Source organism: Tachypleus tridentatus, chromosome 9, assembly GCF_004210375.1.
Source record: "Tachypleus tridentatus isolate NWPU-2018 chromosome 9, ASM421037v1, whole genome shotgun sequence".
Lineage (NCBI taxonomy): Eukaryota > Metazoa > Arthropoda > Merostomata > Xiphosura > Limulidae > Tachypleus > Tachypleus tridentatus.
In genome coordinates, this window is record NC_134833.1 from 9,925,627 (window position 1) to 9,951,714 (window position 26,088).

Genomic DNA, 26,088 nt, shown 5'->3' on the forward strand with positions numbered 1-26,088 from the left:
TAGAAAATAGATTAATTTCTAAATTTCTTTATCCAGATCACAAAAGCAAAGTTTGAAGGGAATAATGGCCATTTTCTGTACTTTACAACATAAGCAGTTAAGAAATAACACATACTATCCAGGAACAAATTTGTGTTACAAAGTGTTATCATATAATTTCCTTTAGTTAGCTATAAAAAGAATCACAGTGAAGGTAAAAAAAAAACCTATAATTATTAAGTGTGTAAGTTTGATAAGACAAAACCGCTTTCATTTTGATTCAGTTTGTTGTTGAGAATTATTTGGCTGTTGGACGTTATTATACGTAGTAAATAGACGAATTATTTACAGTTCTTACAAATATCTAAATCATTTCAAAGTAAAGCAGACGGGTTTGTAATTACTGTGTATGTATTTTCATTTAGGAAAACAGATGTTTCTTTCCCTGTTCAGAATACTTTTGTCATAATTATATTTATAATTAATTAATTATAATTATATTTACGTCTCATGCGATATCATTCCATTCAAAAATATATGCACTATTTCTAAGAAACGTAATCTAACGTAAGCCTGCTTGCTATAAACGGTGCTCAAACAGAATTTAGTTTTGACGTTAAAGTAGAAATGTGTTTTATGTTTCATCCCGTTAATACCAGTCTTTCTTGGAATATGCATCTATATGGACTGGTGATGCATGTAACACAAAGTTTCTCCCGACGAACGCTCGGTAAAGGACGTTTGAGTCCAAGAAATAAATGCATGGTCACACTTACCAGACCACTCTCTATCGTGCCAACTTTTCGAGTCTTTCTCTCCTTGTGGGTTTTCGTTTTTAGTCAAGGATGACTGTACACAGTGTCTGAAACGTTGTCACAGCAACAGATGAATGCAGTGTACCTCAACAAGCAGCTGATGAGGATTTGAAACTGACTTAGGGACTCGAGGAACATCCGTAGCGCATGCTCACTACAATCGGTTCTCTGCAAGCGACAATGGGTACACACAGGAGATTCCATTGCGTATTGAAGACATAGGAGACTTTATCCGAACTGAATCGTTTCGTCTTGACGGATTTTATTTAATGGTAGAAACGATGTAGTGTTAACCAAATTCAAGTTGCGTGAGGCATTTCAACCGAAATAATTACCTCATATTCGATCCAGATGCTAAGCAGGTTTAGATGTGGGGACATCATAAATTATCTAGAATTCTATGTATAGTTGTGTCGCAATTAACACTTTTACGACTGCTGTTAGAATACGGTTATTAATTAGAGATTATATCAATTAGTGGAACTTCGACGTCTGCTGCTGACTTTAAACTTCACTTGGGAATATTAAAATGTTTGTCATGACCATTAGAAATGTGAATAGACACGAGATGGAGACTCCATCAGACACCAATGTGAACAATATGAAGTCACGTGAGAACGATCATTTAGTTACCAGGTAAAGAATGCGAAGTCACGTGAGAATGATCAGTTATCTGTGAAAACGGTATGAAGTCGTGTGAGAACGATCAGTTACCATGTAAACAATATGAAATCACGCGGTGTATATAAACAGACATTCAATTCTAATTGGATAGCAATCTACCGATGTCGCTATGGTAATTGATATCGTAAAACATTATTTGTTTTATATCTTAAGTGATGTCACTATGGTAAACGATTTCACAAAATATTTACTTGTTTTATTACACACAATAATACCATGGCAAATGATATTATAAAACATTACTGTCTTATAGCATAACCAATGACACCATGGTAACTGATATTATAAAACATTACTATCTTATAGCATAACCAATGACACCATGGTAACTGATATTATAAAACATTACTATCTTATAGCATAACCAATGACACCATGGTAATTGATATTATAAAACATTACTATCTTATAGCATAACCAATGACACCATGGTAACTGATATTATAAAACATTACTATCTTATAGCATAACCAATGACACCATGGTAATTGATATTATAAAACATTACTATCTTATAGCATAACCAATGACACCATGGTAATTGATATTATAAAACATTACTATCTTATAGCATAACCAATGACACCATGGTAATTGATATTATAAAACATTACTATCTTATAGCATAACCAATGACACCATGGTAACTGATATTATAAAACATTACTGTCTTATAGCATAACCAATGACACCATGGTAATTGATATTATAAAACATTACTATCTTATAGCATAACCAATGACACCATGGTAATTGATATTATAAAACATTACTATCTTATAGCATAACCAATGACACCATGGTAATTGATATTATAAAACATTACTATCTTATAGCATAACCAATGACACCATGGTAATTGATATTATAAAACATTACTATCTTATAGCATAACCAATGACACCATGGTAACTGATATTATAAAACATTACTATCTTATAGCATAACCAATGACACCATGGTAACTGATATTATAAAACTTTACTGTCTTATAGCATAACCAATGACACCATGGTAATTGATATTAGAAAACATTATTGTCTTATAGCATAACCAATGACACCATGGTAACTGATATTATAAAACATTACTGTCTTATAGCATAACCAATGACACCATGGTAACTGATATTATAAAACATTAATTATTGTCTTATAGCATAACCAATGACACCATGGTAATTGATATTATAAAACTTTACTGTCTTATAGCATAACCAATGACACCATGGTAACTGATATTATAAAACATTACTATCTTATAGCATAACCAATGACACCATGGTAATTGATATTATAAAACTTTACTGTCTTATAGCATAACCAATGACACCATGGTAATTGATATTATAAAACATTACTATCTTATAGCATAACCAATGACACCATGGTAACTGATATTATAAAACATTACTATCTTATAGCATAACCAATGACACCATGGTAATTGATATTATAAAACATTACTATCTTATAGCATAACCAATGACACCATGGTAATTGATATTATAAAACATTACTATCTTATAGCATAACCAATGACACCATGGTAATTGATATTATAAAACATTACTATCTTATAGCATAACCAATGACACCATGGTAACTGATATTATAAAACATTACTGTCTTATAGCATAACCAATTACACCACGGTAATTGATATTATAAAACATTACTATCTTATAGCATAACCAATGACACCATGGTAACTGATATTATAAAACATTACTATCTTATAGCATAACCAATGACACCATGGTAATTGATATTATAAAACTTTACTGTCTTATAGCATAACCAATGACACCATGGTAACTGATGTTATAAAACATTATTATCTTATAGCATAACCAATGACACCATGGTAATTGATATTATAAAACTTTACTGTCTTATAGCATAACCAATGACACCATGGTAATTGATATTATAAAACATTACTATCTTATAGCATAACCAATGACACCATGGTAACTGATATTATAAAACATTACTATCTTATAGCATAACCAATGACACCATGGTAACTGATATTATAAAACATTACTATCTTATAGCATAACCAATGACACCATGGTAACTGATATTATAAAACATTACTATCTTATAGCATAACCAATGACACCATGGTAATTGATATTATAAAACATTACTATCTTATAGCATAACCAATGACACCATGGTAACTGATATTATAAAACATTACTGTCTTATAGCATAACCAATGACACCATGGTAACTGATATTATAAAACATTACTATCTTATAGCATAACCAATGACACCATGGTAATTGATATTATAAAACATTACTATCTTATAGCATAACCAATGACACCATGGTAATTGATATTATAAAACATTACTATCTTATAGCATAACCAATGACACCATGGTAATTGATATTAGAAACATTACTATCTTATAGCATAACCAATGACACCATGGTAACTGATATTATAAAACTTTACTGTCTTATAGCATAACCAATGACACCATGGTAACTGATATTAGAAAACATTACTGTCTTATAGCATAACCAATGACACCATGGTAACTGATATTATAAAACATTACTGTCTTATAGCATAACCAATGACACCATGGTAACTGATATTATAAAACATTACTGTCTTATAGCATAACCAATGACACCATGGTAACTGATATTATAAAACATTAATTATTGTCTTATAGCATAACCAATGACACCATGGTAACTGATATTATAAAACATTACTGTCTTATAACATAACCAATGACACCATGGTAACTGATATTATAAAACATTAATTATTGTCTTATAGCATAACCAATGACACCATGGTAACTGATATTATAAAACATTACTGTCTTATAGCATAACCAATGACACCATGGTAACTGATATTATAAAACATTACTGTCTTATAGCATAACCAATGACACCATGGTAACTGATATTATAAAACATTACTGTCTTATAGCATAACCAATGACACCATGGTAACTGATATTATAAAACACATTACTGTCTTATAGCATAACCAATGACACCATGGTAACTGATATTATAAAACATTATTGTCTTATAGCATAACCAATGACACCATGGTAACTGATATTATAAAACATTACTGTCTTATAGCATAACCAATGACACCATGGTAACTGATATTATAAAACATTACTGTCTTATAGCATAACCAATGACACCATGGTAACTGATAAGGCGGATATAAGAAGAAAATGAAACTATCCAATGAGAGTAAATAATCATTTGAAGGTAACTTAACGCTTTCATTACGAATTCGTAACACAATAGTGTTTCGTAATAAGTAGTTTTTAAGCCTCACTATTTTCTTTAAAATGAATGTTTAAAAGTTACTAGTTTCCTACGTATTTTCCAGAGAACGTGTGTTATTGAATCAAATGATCAAGCTATTTTCGAGTGATAGTTGATTAAAAGTTGATACACAACATGTCAAAGTTGAAAAGTCGCAGAAACAGATCACACAGAACATCGACCGAGAGCTGGGACGGCAGGAATAAAAAAAATAAATGTGTATTTCAATTATCTTTCTTTATGCAAAATGTCGTCTTGCTGAATGAACATAGTTGGTGTCTAGTTTGTTTGTTTCGAATTAAGCACAAAGCTACACAATGGACTATCTGTGCTCTGCCCACCACGAAACCTGGTTTTTAACGGTGTGAGTCTCCAGACATGCCATGCCACTAGGGGGCTGGTGTTTAGTAAACTGAGACTTTTTTCATCTGTTACGTGCACACACAGTGATTAAACAATCATACCAACACCCGTTTAGTTTTACACAAAGAGAGAAACATGTTCCACTTCTGTCCAACGTGGCTCAACTTTCTTTGAGACAAAGGTTGTTTTTTTTATATATCTTTAAAAGTTTAGGATGTATAGCGTAGTTATGTTTTTAAAAACAAAGTGAAACAATGTTAGTCGAGAAGACAGAAAGGTTAAGCTGAGCAAATAGTTTTAACGTTATGGTTTTATATCTGTCACAAACAAATGAAGGGATGACAAATGAAAGTTGGCAATGTTGGTGTTAAAACGGGCTTACTGTGGCTTAATCATTGACTGACCATGTTTAAAACGTGGTAATGTTTCAAAATTACCGAACTGCTCACTAAATATTATGCTAGTATTCTCACTTACATAACCATTTGGGCCTGGCACAGACATGTGATTAGAGTGCTCGACTCGAGTTACTGTCACACCAAACATGTTTGTCCTTTCAGGCGTTATAATGTTTCAATAATTCCCACTATTCATTGGTGAAAGAGTTGGCGGTGGGTGGTGATGACTAGCTGCTTTTCCTCTAGTCTTACAGTGCTAAATTGGGGACGGCTAGGGCAGATAGCCCTCGTGTAGCTTTGCGCGAAATTCAAAAACAAAGAAACAAACAAAACCAAAACCACAACTATTTCGATGAAATCAAACTCTATTTAATTTTTCCGTATTATTTAAAATAGTTATTTTCTATTCTAGAAAATCGTTACATAGACTACTGTAGTTTACATAATAATGAAGGTTTTACGAGTCCAGTAGGCTCACTTCTTTGCCTTTCTAATTAACTCTAAAAGCCCCCGTCGTCTTGGTTGAGTTTCATGTTTAAATTGTACGATATTATTCGTATTTTTACAGCACTTTCAAAAGTCGTTAATGTCAGTATCTTGATCTAATGATCAGTAGGTTTCCTTAAACAGGATGGGCATGCTCGGACAGCACGTAAATTCAAGAGTTCATGGTTCGCTGCCTGTTGCCGGAAGAACGCGCTCCAGATTTTGGTTTCCTGTGAGTGTAACGGTTAAATTCCACGAGCTAGTCACACATAGACACCCCAGGAGCTGACGGGTAGGGCTGTTCGTTATACCATTCTTCCCTCTAACTTATCAGTTACAAAATTAAAGACGACCTTTGTGCATAATTCTTCTTTTTAAGTCATTCTGAAATAAATTAACTTCGAGAACATTAAAAAAAACACGTAGTCTTTATTATAAATTTGAATTCCAATTTCATGAGATACGATTTACTTCGTTACAAACTGGGAGCAAACACGTTTGCGACGTTTGTTCGAATATTTGGAAATATCTGACGTATGTCACACTGGACAATATTGACGTAATTTTCGATACATTCGCGAGAAGTGAGTGGTTTTGTTTCACGTTTTAAAAGGTAGTCGCAAGGTAAATGATGCTGACGAATATATACAGTAAAAACACGAGAACTACCCAACATGATTTGATTTGTTTTTAATGTTTTTTATTTGTATTTGGAGGTTTTTTTTCTTTCTAGGAAAATTATATACATATCGAGATAAAATGTTTACGTTGAGATAAACTGTTTAATATTTGTGCAGCTAAACAAACAGGCTTTTGAGGCTGTTTAATATATGTGCAGCTAAATAAAGAAATTTCTAAGACTGTCCAGTCCTTGTATAGTTTAACACACAGTATTCTCTTTGAGCTATTTGGTCCTTGTTTAAACGAATAAATAGTTTAATTTGAACTGTTCATGTCTTATGCAGCGGAGCAAACAATTCGGTGAAGTGATCACTCCTTGTGTACCTAAACAAACGGTTTGTTGTATGTCCCTTCAACAGTTGAACAAAGTATTTGGAGTAATCTGAAACCGATATAGATTTCTACCTTTACAGAAGGAAACACAGATAACCGAAGTTAAACCGAAGATAAAAGGTTTTGTCATCATCTTTAGTTAGGCCTGACAGAAACAGATACGACTCTTGCACCAGACATGCTCCTTCAGTCTTACTTTAAATGTAATAATTAAGTTTACGTAACAGTAAAGTGTATAAGGTGTAATAGCAGAGCGTATATAGTATAATAGAAAGTGTAATTAATCTGTTATTAAAGTGTACATAATTTACTACTAAAGTATGCATCGCTGATATGATAAAACAGTAATAGTATATAATATAATAGTAAGTGTATATAATTTAACACAAAAGTGTTTATAATCCAATATTGAATTGTATATAATCTAATATTAAAGTGTAAATCTAATATTAATTTGTGTATAACGTAACATTAGCTTGTATAGGTCTGTATGTAATAGTTAGGTGTACTTAAATTTATAGTTGAATGTATGAACAATACGATTACAATACATTATAATATTTGAATGATACAACCAGTATATCAATACATATCTATATATTTCTTGTGTTTTGAACAATGGTAGCTTTTGGTCGAACTTTGACGATACACACAAAACGTCAACTCCAAGCAGTTTATAATTTTTGTGTGCACCATTCGCCACCTTTCCAACCAATGGTACATTAAGTAGTTGTATCTTGAAACCTCACAATACCTTCAAAGGAATATTAACACAAACCATAATACCGGGCTATGTAGAACCACACTTAGTAGACAAACCATAAAACTGAGCTATGTAAAACCACACTTAGTAGACAAACCATAAAACTGAGCTATGTAAAACCACACTTAGTAGACAAACCATAACACTGAGCTATGTAAAACCACAACTAGTAGACAGACCATAACACTGAGCTATATAGAACCACACTTAGTAGACAAACCATAACATCGAGCTATGTAGAACCACACTTAGTAGACAAACCATAAAACTGAGCTATGTAGAACCACACTTAGTAGACAAACCATAACACTAACTTATAGTGTTTTGGCGATAGATTAAGAAAGTGAAAGTGAAAATAATCAACGCTATGAACACCTGAAACAATAACATATATTGTTAGGAGGCCGATAATGTAGGTTGTGACTCAAGTGACCTGCTTGCTAAGAAGGAAAGTTTATCTTTCGAAAGTGTTTGGGTTTATCTGGTTTCTTGTACTGCAGCTAAATTAGCTTTTGTAATATGACACAAGCTACTCTGCTGTGGCTACACAGTTTTGGACTAACGTATTGAACTGTTGATATAAAATAAAGTGGTATTTATCTGCAAATGTTGGTAGAACCTCGATCTAAAGACTGCTTATACATCTACATTTCTATTATATCAGAACTAATAAGCATTTGAGAATCTCTAGCTTTCACAAATAAATATATGGAAGTAATTCATCAGAAATCAGTGAACAAATGGGGTTCACGGATGTCTTGTAACAGTGTTATATTCAAACATGCAATATTATGACGTTTTATATAATAAGACATATACAACAGGGGTTCACGGATATCTTGTAACGGTGTTATATTTAAACACAATACTACGATGCTGTATGTAATAAAACACATACAACAGGGGTTCATGGATGTCTTGTAATAGTGTTATATTTAAACACGTAATACTACGATGCTGTATGTAATAAAACACATACAACAGGGGTTTATGGATATCTTGTAACGGTGTTATATTTAAACACATAATACTACGATGCTGTATGTAATAAAACACATACAACAGGGGTTCATGGATGTCTTGTAATAGTGTTATATTTAAACACGTAATACTACGATGCTGTATGTAATAAAACACATACAACAGGGGTTCATGGATATCTTGTAACGGTGTTATATTTAAACACATAATACTACGATGCTGTATGTAATAAAACACATACAACAGGGGTTCATGGATGTCTTGTAATAGTGTTATATTTAAACACGTAATACTACGATGCTGTATGTAATAAAACACATACAACAGGGGTTCATGGATGTCTTGTAATGGTGTTATATTCAAATATGTAATACTTACTACGATGCTGTATGTAATAAAACACATACAACAGGGGTTCATGGATGTTTTGTAATGGTGTTATATTCAAATATGTAATACTTACTACGATGCTGTAAGAAATAAAATACACAGAAGATAACTTCTGGATCTCTCGTGTAACAATAATAACACGTACACAAAAACAATATTATTGGTAAATGTCCACTAGTTAATAAATACGTAACGAATTTCACATTATAAACAATAATAGAAAATTATATCACAACAATATCATCCATATGACTAGTATTAAATATGTGCGCTACCATTAACCTATGTTTACAAACAAAATAATTAACCAATCACATAAACAGTTATGAGTCACAGGGTGCATGTTAGAATAAAAAAAAACTGCTTAGTATGAACTTTACGTATCTCCCTCTGATGCGTCGGAGCTGTTAAAATCTGGTTTCTTGTTTTATTTGTTAGAAGAACATGGTTCCGCTTCATGAATTCTGACGTCTTGTCAGTTTGTTAGTAGGCTTACTTCATTCAGCCCATGAATAATTCAGCTTCTCTATATATGTCAAGTTTCGTCTCTTTAATGCGCAGTAAGGGGCCATTCTGCACTTTCATAAGTGTATAAAACAAACGAATAAAAATGTATCTATAATGCTTGGAAACACCAAACACGTTTCATGTTGGCTTAAGTGAAACGTTAAGAAGCAAACATCACATTTTTCTTGTTTATACTCACTCTGGTAATCGGAAAAGAGGTCAGAGAAAAAAAAATGTTCCTGGAGTGATGGTTGTCATGTGCTCACGTTTTCAAACGTACATAGCAGAGGGAAAGAAACCAGTAAATGTTTTCACAGTCTCTAGCTAGTAACGTATTGTTAGTTCCTGTAATGGTTTATTTATAATAAAGTAAGCCGGAGACCTCCCAATTAATAGTAATTATAGATTTGTGACACAACTGTACGTCTGAGTTAACAGTAAGCATACATTTGTGACACAACTGTGTGAGCTTGAAACTTCCCAGTTAACAGCAATTACACATTTGCGATACAACTGTATGAGATTGAAACATTCCAATTAACAGTAATTACACATTTGTGACACAACTAGGTGAATTTGAAAGATCCCAGCTTCCAGCAATTCTCATTTGTGACACAATTACGAAATCAGAGTCTCACGTAATCATGTGTGTTTACATATCCATCAAGTGTTAATGTAATCATGTGTGTTTACATATCCATCAAGTGTTAATGTAATCATGTGTGTTTACATATCCACCAAGTGTTAATGTAATCATGTGTGTTTACATATCCATCAAGTGTTAATGTAATCATGTGTGTTTACATGTCCACCAAGTGTTAATGTAATCATGTGTGTTTACATATCCACCAAGTGTTAATGTAATCATGTGTGTTTACATATCCATCAAGTGTTAATGTAATCATGTGTGTTTACATGTCCACCAAGTGTTAATGTAATCATGTGTGTTTACCTATCCACCAACTGTAAATGTAATCATGTGTGTTTACATATCCACCAAGTGTTAATGTAATCATGTGTGTTTACATATCCACCATCATGTGTGTTTAATGTCCACCAAGTGTTAATGTAATCATGTGTGTTTACATATCCACCAAGTGTTAATGTAATCATGTGTGTTTACATGTCCACAAGTGTTAATGTAATCATGTGTGTTTACATGTCCCCCAAGTGTTAATGTAATCATGTGTGTTTACATGTCCATCAAGTGTTAATATAATCATGTGTGTTTACATATCCATCAAGTGTTAATGTAATCATGTGTGTTTACATATCCACCAAGTGTTAATGTAATCATGTGTGTTTACATATCCACCAAGTGTTAGTTAATCATGTGTGTTTACATATCCATCAAGTGTTAATGTAATCATGTGTGGTGACGTTATTTATTCCTTGAGACACTTATGATGGTCGTCTTTCAGTGAGTTTGAACAAATAAGATAAAATGAGTTCTACAAACTACAAAACAAAGACAGTGAAAAACCTGTGTTTAAAACAAATAATTAACTCTGGACACACGAGAAAGGAAGCTGGTGGAATGTTGATAACACTATAACATATAACAGTATAAGATATGATAGTATAACATATAGCATGTAACAATATAACACATGACAGTATAGCATGTAACACTATAACATATAAAAGTATAAAATATACAGTATAACAGTGTAGCATATAACAGTAAAACATATATAGTGTAACAGTGTAACATATAACAGTATAACATATACAGTATAGCATACAACAGTGGAGCATATAAGAGTATAACTTATAACAGTTTAACACATAACAGTGTAACATACAACAGTGTAACATAATAGTTTAAAATATAACATATAACATATAAATGTATAACATTTACAGTATAGCGTATAACAATGTAGTAGTGTAACATATAGCAGTATAACATACAACAGTATAACATATAATATTGTAACATATAAAAGTATAAACATATAACAGTTTAACACATAACACTGTAGCATACAATGGTATAGCAGGTAACAGTATAACATATATACCGTTAACAAAAACAATATTACCCTTTTCGAAACACTAAAATATAATATTCAAAGACCAACAAAAACAGCATATTTGATAATAGTTTCAAAACGCAAGGAGACAGCCGTAGTAACTACCGTAAGTCATCACGTGACCTACTTCATATTTTCATAAACGGGTGTCACGTGACCTGCTTCATATTTCCATGAACGGGTGTAATATCATTCGACGTTCTAATATTTGACCTGAGCTCTTGATCACAGACGGCCAATAAAGTTATTATTTCTTATTTCTAGCACCAATAAGCATCGTTCCTTCATTAATCTCTTCTATTTATGGATGAGTACTGTAGATATGGAAATTAAAATTAGTGATAGTACAAGTCAATTTAAGGCCACAATGCATTTAGTTATCCGATTAATGTCCGGTTTATAAAGTGCTTGATATCTTATAGTTCTTTTGAAACGGTAAAATACGTTCATCACAAAACAGAAAAACAAACACAACACAACAGAGGTTAACTTTAGAAAATCACAATTACGGGGAATATATGAATTAAAGTGTTGGATAGATTTATATGGCTATATAAGTAAGCTATATGATATGTTTAAAATATTACATATCTGTCAAAACAGTTTATCAATCATTATTTTACGAAGTGTAGGGCAGCAGTAAGTTTACGGAATTACAACGCTAAAATCTGGGATTCGATTCCGCTCAACATACAAGAGATAGTCCAATGTGGTGTACAAACGAAACAGAACTTTACGAGGTAGACATAGAATGATAGTAAAGCTGAGATAGAAAATTCTAGACAAAAACTTATTAACATGATTGCAGTTATTTACATGTACAACAAACTGTCTGTCGTTTCTCTCCTGGCACCAAATTTAAGAACTGAAAATGATCCGGTCGATCAGTATTAACTTTAAGACGAATCCAAAATCAGGGGTTCGAGTTCCACTATAAACAGCAAACAAAATATGGGAAACACAAACATAATACCTGTTTACAAGCTTGATTTATTATCGAATATTTATCAGGAAAAGTGTTATAAAGACCTTATTAGTTACTCGTACTTACGAGACTGATCCAAAGTTGACAAATTATAATTTTAAGGAGATTTGATAAATAATCCTACGCGTTAGGCTTTCTCGATGACGAAATTGATGATGTCACTGGTTGAGTGCAGACAATATAATATTTCATTAGTCAACAAGCTAATTGTTGCATTTAAAACAGGTGGCTTCACATATGAGCTAGGTAATAAGCCCGCGTGATGCATACAATTGCAAGCAATTAATGAAATATTTTCAAAGAGAGCAGCGCCATCTCTAGTTAGAGATATTGTAAGTTACTTCTGCTTTGAAACCCGTCGTCCGCAAAGGCATGTTTTCTTAAAATATTTAAAAGAAAAAAATAATTGACTTTAATAGAAACAGATCCAGTAATGGTTACAGTGGAGAAATGGTTTTAGTAACCAATACAAACAAAACGTTTTTCACGAACCCAGATTACTTCTAAAAACGAAGAAAATCGAGAAAGAAATTCGTTCTACCATAAACATTTTTTTTACGAAATTTACAAGATAAACAAACATCTCATAAATTTTAAATATAAACATCAAAGGATACTTAGAGCCACGTGGTTATTGGAATGGATTCTAAAACAAATTGTAAAGTGCAGAGGTTTGTTTGTTTCTAAAGTAAAAGGGTAAGAAATATGTAAACAGCGATTCTTTCGATTTGGAACAAAAGTAACCTCGAGGTGAAATATAAGATACGGAGAAAATCATTTGTTTTGAAAGATAAAAAGAAAATTGAACTTTGCTAATTACTTATTTGGGACTGCATATATGTATATATTCATTTAGTTTCGCCGTATTCTGTTTGAACGTGATATGGGTACTATTGAAATTATATTATCAATATTCTGAAACATGAGAACAAAAGTCCGGTAATAACTTGGCTTCAGATTTTTTTTAGCGCAAAATTACATAATGGGCTATTTGCACTGTATCTGTCGTGGAGATAAAATCCAGAATTACAACGTCATGGGTTTTATGTTTACTGCAGAGCTACTGTGATGGTTTTTACTGTCCTGAAATGTTCATAACTTCTGCAGTACTTTGCTGAATACAAAAATGATATCCACTCTTCTCCATTCGGCTTTGGATTTATCTAGACCAATCACGACATGGTAGTCTTACCCATCGTTCTAGGGTACAAACATACGAAATTATAATAAATGTTCAAAGTGGTAAACAAAATAATAATGTGATCTGAGTAAGGAGTTTTCTTCTCACTTTTTGTGAAAAGAAATTCTTACCTGATAGTTTGTTTTAGAATTTCGCGCAAAGCTACTCGAGAGTTATCTGCGCTAGCCGTCCCTAATTTAGCAATGTAAGACTAGAGGGAAGGCAGCTAGTCATCACCACCCACCGCCAACTCTTGGGCTACTCTTTTACCAGCGAATAGTGGGATTAACCGTGACATTATAACGCCCCACGGTTGAAAGGGCGAGCATGTTTGGTGCGACGGGGATTCGAACCCTTGACACTCAGATTACTAGTCAAACGCCTTAATCTACTTGGCCATGCCGGGCCGGTTTACGGGGTAATATAAAAAACTTATATTATTTTCAAAATCTACGAAGCAGAATTGTGGACAAATCTGTTATTAAAACCAAAACAACTTTTAGAAAGTATATTTTCTCGTCTGAGGATTAATGTATCTTTAAAGTGAACGAGACATCTGATCCACTTTCGTCATGATCTTCCTTGTCAAATTTTTCAAAATTATAATGTTAGTTCGTTTCATAAGAAATGACTAACTGTTTTGGTAAAAACTAAACCGTCATATTTGTAACAAACACCAGTTTTATTAACAAAATGTGCTCCATTTGTTGCAATGGTTTTTATCCCAATTGGATACTTGTTAAAATATCTCGTCTCTATAAAGCTTCATTGTTTTCGAGACAATAATCTTTTCAAAGGCTTCAACAATAGTCTCCTGATTCCTAAATGTAATCAGTTGGAGATATGTCAGGTGAGTATGATGGATGCTCCAAAATTCCATATTTCAATTCTCTCAACTTTAAAATAGTGATTTGTGAGGTATCGGATCTGGCGTCATCTTGCAGTAGAATCGATTCATGCCTGTTCTCCAATGATGGTTGTTTGTGGTTCATTTTACTGTATTTATTAATTTGTTGGCAGTAAGTTCGTACTGTAACTGTTTCACCTGGTTGGAGAAAGGAGTAATGGGTGGAGAGGTCGTTTCGACCGATGTCTTAGAGATTCACCTGCATCTAGCCATTGTCCTCATCTCTTCTGATTGTCATATGGGATCCACTTCTCATTGCAGACAACGATCCGATTCATGGATGACTCTCTCTTGTTTCAAGGATGACTCTATCTTGTTTCAAGGATGACTCTCTCTTGTTTCAAGGATGACTCTCTCTAGTTTCAAGGATGACTCTATCTTGTTTCAAGGATGACTCTATCTTGCTTCAAGGATGACTCTCTCTTGTTTCAAGGATGACTCTCTCTAGTTTCAAGGATGACTCTCTCTTGTTTCAAGGATGACTCTCTCTTGTTTCAAGGATGACTCTCTCTAGTTTCAAGGATGACTCTCTCTTGTTTCTAACCAGTTTCTGCCCTTCCGTCAATTCTTGTCGTACTCATTTGTCCAATATTTAACCTTTTCGATTGCAGCCAAGTGAGAAGAAACAGTTGCATTACAAACTTCCAAGTTTACTGTAAGTGACCAAACTGTCGTTTGTGAATTAGCTTCCACAACAGCTCTTCATCTTTCTTCATTCACAACATATTAAGGCCTTCCTCACGTTCATTCTTTAGGTTCATATCACCAGAACATAATTTCTGAAACTATCGCCGAATAGTCCGTTGAGAAGAAGTCCCAGTTCAAACACCAAACTGATGTTTTTAGCGGACTTCACTGTATTTTTTCACAGTTTGAACTCGTACAAAGAAGTAGCCTCAATTTATTTGAAGATATCATCTTGTATAAAGTTCCAAAGAAACACATAAATCACTATAATAAAACATGACATGAGAGACATGAAAATTACAGCACTTGTCAATACTGAATATCATATAGTCAAATTAGTGACAAAGTCACTCTTCAACCAAATGAAACTTCGCCGTTTCATACGAAACGACCTAGTACACACCTCAATGATTCTTATTTGTCATAGTAACGAAGCTTTTTTAAAAGTACATCTGACAAAAAACGAAGTGTAAAAACTAAGCGGAATGTGAACGGCGAGAGAAAATCAAGAGAGTTATTTGTTTGTTCGTCGATGAGTGGCTCAGAGCAAACGCTAGAATTCCTGGTTTGGTCACCGTGGTGGATAGAGTTTTGCGCTAAAACAAGTGAACAAGCCGTTTTGAAAGATTCGTTCTGATGTTGAGGGTAGAGAAACTTAACTAATAACAAAGTTTCTTAATTAATGGTGTCCTTTATGGTATTGGTTGTTGTTAACTAAGAGGGTGCACAATGGGCTGTCTTTGCTGTGTATTATTAAGAAAATGTTGCTAATTTTATTAATATACCATGTCATACCGTACGCCCCCATCAGATGATGGTTTATGTAAATAATGTCCTAAATACGTTTCAGCCAATACATAACCCTAATATGGCATTGTAGAAAGTCACTGGATCAAGATTAACTACAGTGTACCCTCAGAAAGTTTGCACGTGGAGTGGCGGTCTAGTTCACCAGATATGTTTTAATGGTTGACAATAGATGTTACCAACAAAGTCTGAGCTGTCATTAAAGGTAAAAACCGTAAATTGTTAAACTACTGGGCATGCTGTTAGTAGAATATATAGAATCACAAATAGGAGTTTTTCTTATTTTAACCTAATTTTTCGAGAATCGTTTGATAATTATTTAAACGTAATTAACCTTAGCTTCAATGTTCTAGCATTCAAAGAAGGTGTTGAGACTATTGGACGAACAAAGACGTAGATGGCATTAATTTGTGCACTCAGTTTCTTCTGGATAATTGTCGTTTCAGAATAAACTTTGTAGATGCGATTTTTATAATAAAGACAGAGTAGTAGCAAAAAAGTCTGGATTTTTCTTTCTTCAACTTAATTGTTTGTTTCTTGGAACAAGCACGTGAGCTGATGACAAGAGACAAAATCATGTATAGCACACAGCGTAATGAGAAGTAGCTTACATGGATAATTACCATTATTAACCTAATGTTTGCTAGGAAAACGAACATCTTGTAGGCAAACGTCAACTCAGGAAAGCAGAATGAAAATGAATGAAGCTATAATCATAGAAGAAAAACAAAGACCAAACTGAATGACAAAGCAGTTTTACTGTGTTTACTATGAACTAAGATGTAGCACGTGTTTACGTGCAGCGCGTGCTCCGCAGTGGTTAATACTAAGATATAAATAGTGGTAGAGAGTAAAACTGTCTAATATAATGAAGGTAACTGTGCAATATGAACAAAAAACAGCAGTTAGTTAGTTGTGTTATTTAAGGAAGTGTAATCTTCCACAAAGAAGATGAACTATCCGAAGTGTGTTGTAAGTGAATAAACATAGATGTTAGGTCACGTTTAAATGTTGAATATTATCAATGCATAGAAGAGAAGTTCTACGATTGTTAACCCTAATCAGTAGTTTTTGAATACAGAAAAATGGAAGCAATCGTGCTTTGCGAAATTCCAAGAGAAATTAACAAAATTGGTCGAATAACTAATTTAAGACTTTGCGTTTACAGCTACGAAACTTCAAGAAAACAAGTGATAAGAAACAGAAAGATGTGAGAATTGGGGAGAGAAGCAATTTGAAATTTTACAAATAAAATCTGGTTGGTTTGAATTTCGCGCAACGTTACACGAGAGCTATCTGTGCTAGTCGTCCCTAATTTAGCAGAGTAAGTTTGTTTTGTTTTGAATTTCGCGCAAAGCTATACGAGAGCTATCTGTGCTAGCCGTCCCTAATTTAGCAGTGTAACTTTGTTTTGTTTTGAATTTCGCGCAACGTTACACGAGTGCTAGCTGTGCTAGCCGTCCATAATTTAGCAGAGTAAGTTTGTTTTGTTTTAAATTTCGCGCAAAGCTACACGAGAGCTATCTGTGCTAATCGTCCCTAATTTAGCAGAGTAAGTTTGTTTTGTTTTGAATTTCGCGCAAAGCTACACGAGAGCTATCTGTGCTAGCCGTCCATAATTTAGCAGTGTAACTTTGTTTTGTTTTGAATTTCGCGCAACGTTACACGAGGACTATCTGTGCCAGCCGTCCATAATTTAGCAGTGTAACTTTGTTTTGTTTTGAATTTCGCGCAAAGCTACAGAAGTGCTAGTCGTCCCTAATTTAGCAGTGTAAGTTTGTTTTGAATTTCGCGCAAAGCTACACGCGTGCTATATGCGCTAGCCGTCCCTAATTTAGCAGTGTAAGACCAGTGGAAAGGCAGTTAGTCATCACTAACTAAAGGCAGTTATGGGGATTCGAACTCGTGACCCCAAGTGACGGCTCCAGTGCCTTAACCACCTGGCCACGCCGGGCCAGATTAATTTCAACTGAATGTATTAAACATATAAGATTTTTCTCCTATGTGTCACGATTAAGTTTAATATTAAATCCATATGAATCGTTTTGACATTATACTGGTCTCAGCTACGTTTCTGTAATATGTTCGTGCTGTGCATAATTTAAAACAAACTGAACTTAATCAAAATTACTTGCTTGACACACAGAATATAAGACTACTGTTCTACTTATTCCTGGTTTTGAGAAAGTTACGCGTGATCTTAAAAACTAATTTGAGATAATTAATATTTCTCAGAGTTACATAAGAAGGTGGCGCTATCATAATACACTCAGAACGTACGAAGCACACTAATACGTGCATATACATACACGTCACAGTTGGCTATTAATTTCCCTCAAAAAGCCACGGGTTTTTGCTGGTTTTTTTTGTGAGTGGACGTCATAAACATAATAAATAACTTTTAGATTTCATTATAAATGTCTTTTTTAGATCTTCCGGCTTCTTTCAGAACGAGTTTACGGGATTGTAATATTGTAATTAATATTTATGCAGTGCTATTAATTATTTATTGTTCTCACCAGGTTATAAATAAAATATTTTTTACAGAAAATTATTTTTTCTCATATTCAAGGAAACGTTAAGTAAACATATAAGAACGAAATTAAAAAACAACATATGTTGTTGTTTCCGTGTATGTGTGTATTAAACTAATATATAAATGTAAGTTTGTTTTTGATGTTTGTAAGTATAAATATATTTATAAATAGGGGTATATAAATAGCAGCTTGTCTAAACGGTGTATCCCCTTCCAAAAGGGGGTCGTAAGGCTTATTATAGGGGAAATCATGATAACGGGTAAGTTGGAGAGCGTATAATAATTTGTTCTAAAATTGTGTGGGTGGATGGAAAGTAGTGACTATCTAGAATATATTCAGGGAGAGAGCAAAGTAGTTTGCGAGTCCTTCGCCAGAGTATATCGTCAGATCACTTCTGTTTTCCTTGTATATACTCGCTATTTTCAAACCTTTATGAACGGATATTCACAAACTATGCTAGGACACGTAGCGCCATCTACAATATAATGTAAATTAGTTCATATTCAAGGTTACTTTATATGTTTTTAATGAAATATACAAACATTCTTGTGTATTTATTTGTTATAAACAGAAACGAAAATCCATTTTCAAGTCGCTTTGATTCTGTGTGAGTATTAAAGTTTCTAGAATTTTCTAAACGAATACAATAATATAACATTGATGTTAATTTAACCGAACTCTTAGGTTGTCAGTTTCAAAAAAACAAACACGTACAAAAAAAATCAAGGGACGTCAAGGAAACTACTTGTTCATCCAGGCTGTTTTATCCACTAAACGGAACTTTCAAGTAAAAAAAAAACTACACAAAGACAGCTCTAATCAGTCAAATACTTATCAAGCCTTTCAATAAATTCCCTTAAATTAGCTCCATTCATCACATCTGAAGGCAACTAATTCCAAAGGCCAACCATTCTCTTAGAAAATAAAGTTGTATTAACCGAAATTGACTCCTACTATGCTAAATTTATATTTGTGTTTCGTTGTCCACCATTTTCATCATAAGTATAAAACAAGTTTGATGCTTCAACACTAACAATTCCCCTAACAATCTTAAACACCCAATTAGACCCCCCAACTTTTCGCTTTTCAAAAGGAAAACATTTTAAGAAGAAATTAACCATGGTAAAAGTCTTAAAGTTAAAAGACATATTCTCATAAGAATAATGTTAAAAATATGTCTTCATAAAACCAAAACTTAAACCTAAAAACACATTTCCTTCCTGTTTAGCACAAATATGATTTTCTTCACGAGCCTTTTTCTTTTTTGCCCCCACCCCCAGAGGGCTGGGGATATGATTGGGGTCTCACAACTCTAGAAAACGAATTTCGATACATGTCATGAGCAGATCATAGGCAACCATTTCATTGTCATATAAATTCGTTCAAAACTTCTCCAAATAACAAATAATACAGTTTCCTAACCTGGAATCTGTCGGGTTTTATGTTTTAAATGTCTATCTAAGCTCTAGCCATCTTTTGAAATCGAGCCCCGGATTTTAACATTTTAAGTCCTTAAACTAATCATTGACTCGCCGATGGTGGGTGTCAATGCCAGTCTTATGTAAGTCTATACATATTTTATTATCGTTTATATACAGGAATTTTTCTTTTATCACACAGGATGAGAGAGCCTGGTTTGAACTTCGAGGCTTGGGGTATGCATATCTAATTTAAATCGTTTCCGTGACAACAGTTGCTAAGGGTGAATAGCATTCCCTTGGAGACTAGACACACGCATTATGAGTTCATCAAATGAAATCCAAGAAGACCACGTGAATTTCAGGATGGTTGAACTAGTAACTAATAAAACACAGTTAGGCCTCAGATATTTGAGCTTCCTTCCTACATTATTCAAAATGAACAAACTGTTTTGTTTTCCTATAATAATAAATGTTTAGCATACGATGATTAGCATTGTTTTGAGAAATATCGTTCGATATTTTTGGGTCATTTAACAAAAATGCAAATGTATTCTAATTCATAACAAACTCTGATCTACTTAAGATAATAAATTACAAATTAAAAATGTTAATTTGTTACACCGTTTGTTAGATAACAGAAACATATATATAACTGTATATTTTTAGAACGTTCTCGGCGAGATCTGTTCAGATATGATATCAAATCCTAATATTAACACTGGCTTTAATAAACAACTGAGCTATCCATGATTTTAGTTACATTTTACCACAAAAAATGTAGTACATCTGCTGTAGTGTATTAGATCTTTTTCCTCTAATTAATCTATAAAATAATCAAACAGGTTTCCATACACAGCGCCACACTGCGGGTCAGTTATAAGAGTGCCAATAAATTTTGTAGAGTGAGTGTTAGGTGATAGGATTCACCTGATTGGCTATAAATTCAAGTAAGCGTTACATCGTTAAGTAGCTTTATATATATATATATATATATATACACCCAAAGAAAAAAAAACACAAATAGTCAATCTTAACAGTTAAACATAGGTCACAAAGTCCTGTGATGGTTTTTATTGTCTTGAAATTGTTACATGTTCCACTGTAATCCCTCTTAACTGAATCCAAAAATGAAATCCATTTTTGTCCATCACGTCCTGAGTTTTAACGAAACGTCCTGTGTGTTTTTACCTAAGTAAGTCATTCTCATTCAAATCATGTCATATTTAATTATGCTTAAAATGCTGACAACCACTGGATTTCTTTAGACCAATCGTGACACGAGATTGTCATTGAGCCCACGTTTCAGAGCCAACGAGAAACACACAGCTGGTGGCTAACAGGTCACATGACGTGTCATTTATTTCTGTGTGCACTTTGACATTATTTTGCTATTTTTAATATTATTTATTCGTCGCTATGGCAACAAAAGCTTGTGCAAATGAGTAAAATATATTATATCATATTTGTGGCGAATTTGTTGTAAATTTGATCTATGTAAACGTTTTCACGCTGATCTGTAAAGAAGAATCGTGGTGGGAAAAAAATTAATATTATTTTCGAACTTGTGGAGCTAAACTATGGAAAATCTGCTATTAAAATCAAGACAACGTCTATAAAGTTTAAATTTACTGACTTATGTTGTCGGATGAAAAAAAATGAGATAAAAAAACACCAAATTTAGTGACATCTAATTTTTACTAGTAATGACAGCAAGTGTAAAATAACAGATTAATTATTCCGTTATTAATTTTATTGAAACATGCTCGCCCTTTAGCCGTAGGGGCGTTATAATATGACGGTCAATCCCATTATTCGTTGGTAAAAGAGTAACCCAAGAGTTGGCGGTAGGTGGTGACAACTAGCTGCCTTCCCTCTAGTCTTACACTGCTTAATTAGGGACGGCTAGCACAGATAGCCCTCGAGTAGCTGTGTGCGAAATTCCCAAAACAAACAAAAACAAAGAAAATTAATTTTATTGAAATACATTTAGGCAACGTATTTGTTTGTTTGTTATTTAGCACAAAACTACACAAAGGACCATCTGTGCTCTGCTTATCACGGGTATCTAAACCCAGTTTCTAGCGGTAAAGTCCACAGACATGCAACTATGAAATTAAGGGGGAGTTAGGAAATTTAAATAACCAAAATATTTATACATTCCACATTTAGAGCGTGTGATGACTTAGCAGAATACTTACTGTGACGGACACATATATGTCCCCTTAGAATGACCGTAACGTGTTTGAATTTTTAAAATCGAAATAATACTTTCTCATGTGTGCGTGCGCGAAAATGCATCAGTCACTAGGTGAATCGTGTGTGTATACATTTCACAGTGTAAGAGGTGTAAGAGTCATCGTACCCCAGCTAGTTCAGAAGGTACTATTTCGGTACTTTAACCTATAGCCTTGATGAAAACTAAGTGATTATTGACTGGAGTAGGCAATAAAGTATATTTATGTCCCTGTAAAAAATTGTTTATCCAATTTAAAAATTGAACTGACTTACTACCGAAATGGCGACAAAAGTACGTTGTACGTTTTCTTACAATAAAATATTGAGTAACAGAAAAACAAAGGCTATTTAATAATAATAACTTTACGATTATTCAAGTCAGTATTTATTTATTTAGACGAAAAGTACACGTTTAAAGAAACCTAACGGATAATAAATTCACCATTGGGAGTAATTCCAAAACCCAAGGGCCCGACATGGCCAAGCGTGTTAAAGCGTGCGACTCGTAATCTGAGGGTCGCGGGTTCGCATCCCGGTCGCGCCAAACATGTTCGCCCTCCCAGCCGTGGGGGGCGTTATAATGTGACGGTCAATCCCACTATTCGTTGGTAAAAGAGTAGCCCAAGAGTTGGCGGTGGGTGGTGTTGACTAGGTGCCTTCCCTCTAATCTTACACTGCTCAATTAGGGACGGCTAGCACAGATAGCCCTCCAGTAGCTGTGTGCGAAATTCAAAACAAACAAAGCAAACAATCCAAAACCCAAAGATACGTATTTGTGTTTCACGAACTCGTAAAAACTGATCTTTCGTTCTAATTAACAAGAACGCAAAAAATATGAAATCCACCCTCCATCACTCTCTCTACTTCATGTTTTTCGAACATTCCATTATATTAAAAATAATCAGTATTATGGCCAAGGATTGTAATCAAACATTTATCAACAGCGCTGATAGCCCATTGTTTAGCTTGGAAGTAAAGCGAAGATACAAACAGAATATCTTTTGTTATTAGTTTATCTCGGACTAAAACTACACCTTTGTGTTACTTTAACGAAATGTTTTCTTGCCCTGAATATTAAAATATTAAAGTCACTTTAACTCTTATCAGAAACACGTTCTATCTATTTTCAAGTTTCCAAAACACCGACAGAATATAAAAGGGCTAACGTGTTTGATTTAGAGCACTGGTGTTGTGACATTAAAATAGAGAGCTGTTAGGAACAGTTTCAAGACGCAGTTTTTTCACTCAAATTTATCATGGTACAAACATGCTGATTTAACAAACAGATACAGTTTACAAAAACGTAGTTGGAACAGTATAAAAAGCAACCAGTTGAACTGACGATTGTTATAGTTGTTCACGACTCAGAAATATCATATATTAAAAACAACTGATTACTGTTGTAGTCAATCACGACTCTAGAATATTATACATTAAAAACAACTGAATACTGTTGTAGTCATTCACGACTCTGAAATATCATATATTAAAAACAACTGAGTACTGTTGCAGTCATTCATGACTCTGGAATATTATGTGTTAAAAGCAACTGAATACTGTGATTGTCATTCACGACTCTGAAATATAATATGTTAAAATAACTGACGATATTTATAGTTGTTCATGACTCAGAAATATCATATATTAAAAATAACTGACGATATTTATAGTTGTTTGTAACTCATGAGTATTATATATTAAAACATCTGAAGATTGTTGTATTGTACGTGATTTAACTAACTCGTAATAACATATGTTTCCTCATCTGATTTTAATTTAGAGTATCTTAACTTGGATTATAAAAGTTGAATAACATGAGGTTTAATATCGAATAATGTAATTTGGACGACATGAAGTTGTTAATTTTCCTATAACGCATGCGCTCTTTATTGTATCTGGAACCACGTGTTTACATTTATTTCTGAGAATCTTAGTGAAAGTAAATATGCTTCTAATACTGATGTATATCAACATGAATGTTTAAGCTTAGTAAGTAATTCACTCTCAACGTGCATGTCTTGTGACGTCATATTTGCTTTCCGTACAAAGGCGTGGCATCACTTGCCGTTTAGGGTACCGTCTGCACATTTCGCTACCGCTACCTCGAATAGCGTCACAGAACATTATTTCAGCAGTGGAGGTGTTGTAAACTGACCGTCAATCCCATTTTCTGCTGCTAAAAGAGTATTCCGAGGCCCATTCATGAGTGTTGTTAATTAGCTCCCATATTTTAGTCCATCACTTCAAAATAAGGGACACCTAGCGGTGATCGCCTTCTAGTAACTTCACTCGAAATTCAAAAAACAAACAAACAAAGAATAACTTTCAGCGTAAGTGAACTAAAAACTGCGAAAAATTGACAGATTTAAGACACTGTAAGTAATGCAACATAACAACGTAACAAGTGCCACAACCCAGGATTTAGTATACAAATTCAGAATTACCATGATGAAAAAAGAAGTCAGCTCTAAATCTGACCCTCCCTGGTCTGAAGCACGGTTCGAAACCCGATGAGGAAGAAGAAAGTTGTCTGATTTGAAATGGAAGTAGCACGTGACATTCATACCAAGTGTCATAAGAATTTTGGCCAAATAGGTTTAGACGTATTTAGCGAGGCACAAATGTTTGTTGTGTGAATTTGTACACAAGGACTCTGTAAAACCTGAGAAATTGTTGATTCTGGCCGGTTCTGAACCCATAAAATCACCCTGCTGTGTCGTATTAATAAACGGCTTCCATACGTAATGGATTAATCTCACCTTTAAACGAGGTTATTTAAGACAGCCTGCAGAGTAATTAGGTTTGCACTGGACAATGAAGATGAACATGGTGTTAGTCAAGTTAAAAGAGATTTGCTACGTCAGCAAAAGTGCAGAGTGCAGCTCGTGCACTCAGCAGATGAACGTCAGTTACACCAAGTCGGATGTATAAACATAAACATGTTTATTCATTAGACCATTTACCTAACCAATTTATCACTATTATTCTCTAACATATACACATTTTCACTACATATCATTACATAATTAAAATAGATATTTTAGTAAAATAATTTTTAACTATATTAAATAAATTTAAAAATATTTGTTTGTTTGAATTTTCGTGCAAAGTTACACGAACGCTATCTGCGCTAGCCGTCCCTAATTTATCAGTGTAAGACTAGAGGGAAGGCACCTAGTCATCACCACCCGCCGCCAACTCTTGGTCTACTCTTTTCCCAACGAATAGCGGTATTGACCGTCACCTTATAACGCTCCCAAGATTGAAACGGCGAGCATCTTTGGTGTAACGGGGATTCAAATCCGCGACCCTCCGATGACGAGTCGAGCACCTTAACAACCTGGCCATGCCGTGGCCTACCTTAGAAATAATATTTGTAAAAAGTGGAATTCATATGAATACTTTTATTGCATCATTTCATTTATCAATTTTCAAAATTCTGTAGCATAATAAATTATTATGTATTATATAATCAAGACTGGATTAATGGTTTTATTGGCCCTAGACTTTTCAACACAATAAATTATTATGTATTATATAATCAAGGCTGGATTAAGGGTTTTATAGGCCCTAGACTTTTCAACATA

General features: G+C 33.7%; 2 protein-coding genes across 3 annotated transcripts in view; one reads left to right on the top strand and one right to left on the bottom strand.

The window, feature by feature from the left end:
- Window positions 1–1,026, bottom strand: part of LOC143226923 (glutamate receptor ionotropic, NMDA 2B-like) — a 179,274-nt gene extending 178,248 nt beyond the window's left edge. Inside the window, exon 1 of the mRNA XM_076458483.1 lies at window positions 756–1,026. The gene's annotated coding sequence lies outside the window, so the exon portion shown is untranslated. The remainder of the gene's footprint in view (window positions 1–755) is intronic.
- The window catches only part of LOC143224740 (glutamate receptor ionotropic, NMDA 2A-like), a 373,609-nt gene that overhangs the window by 266,399 nt on the left and 81,122 nt on the right, over window positions 1–26,088 (top strand). The gene's annotated exons all lie outside the window — the stretch shown is intronic.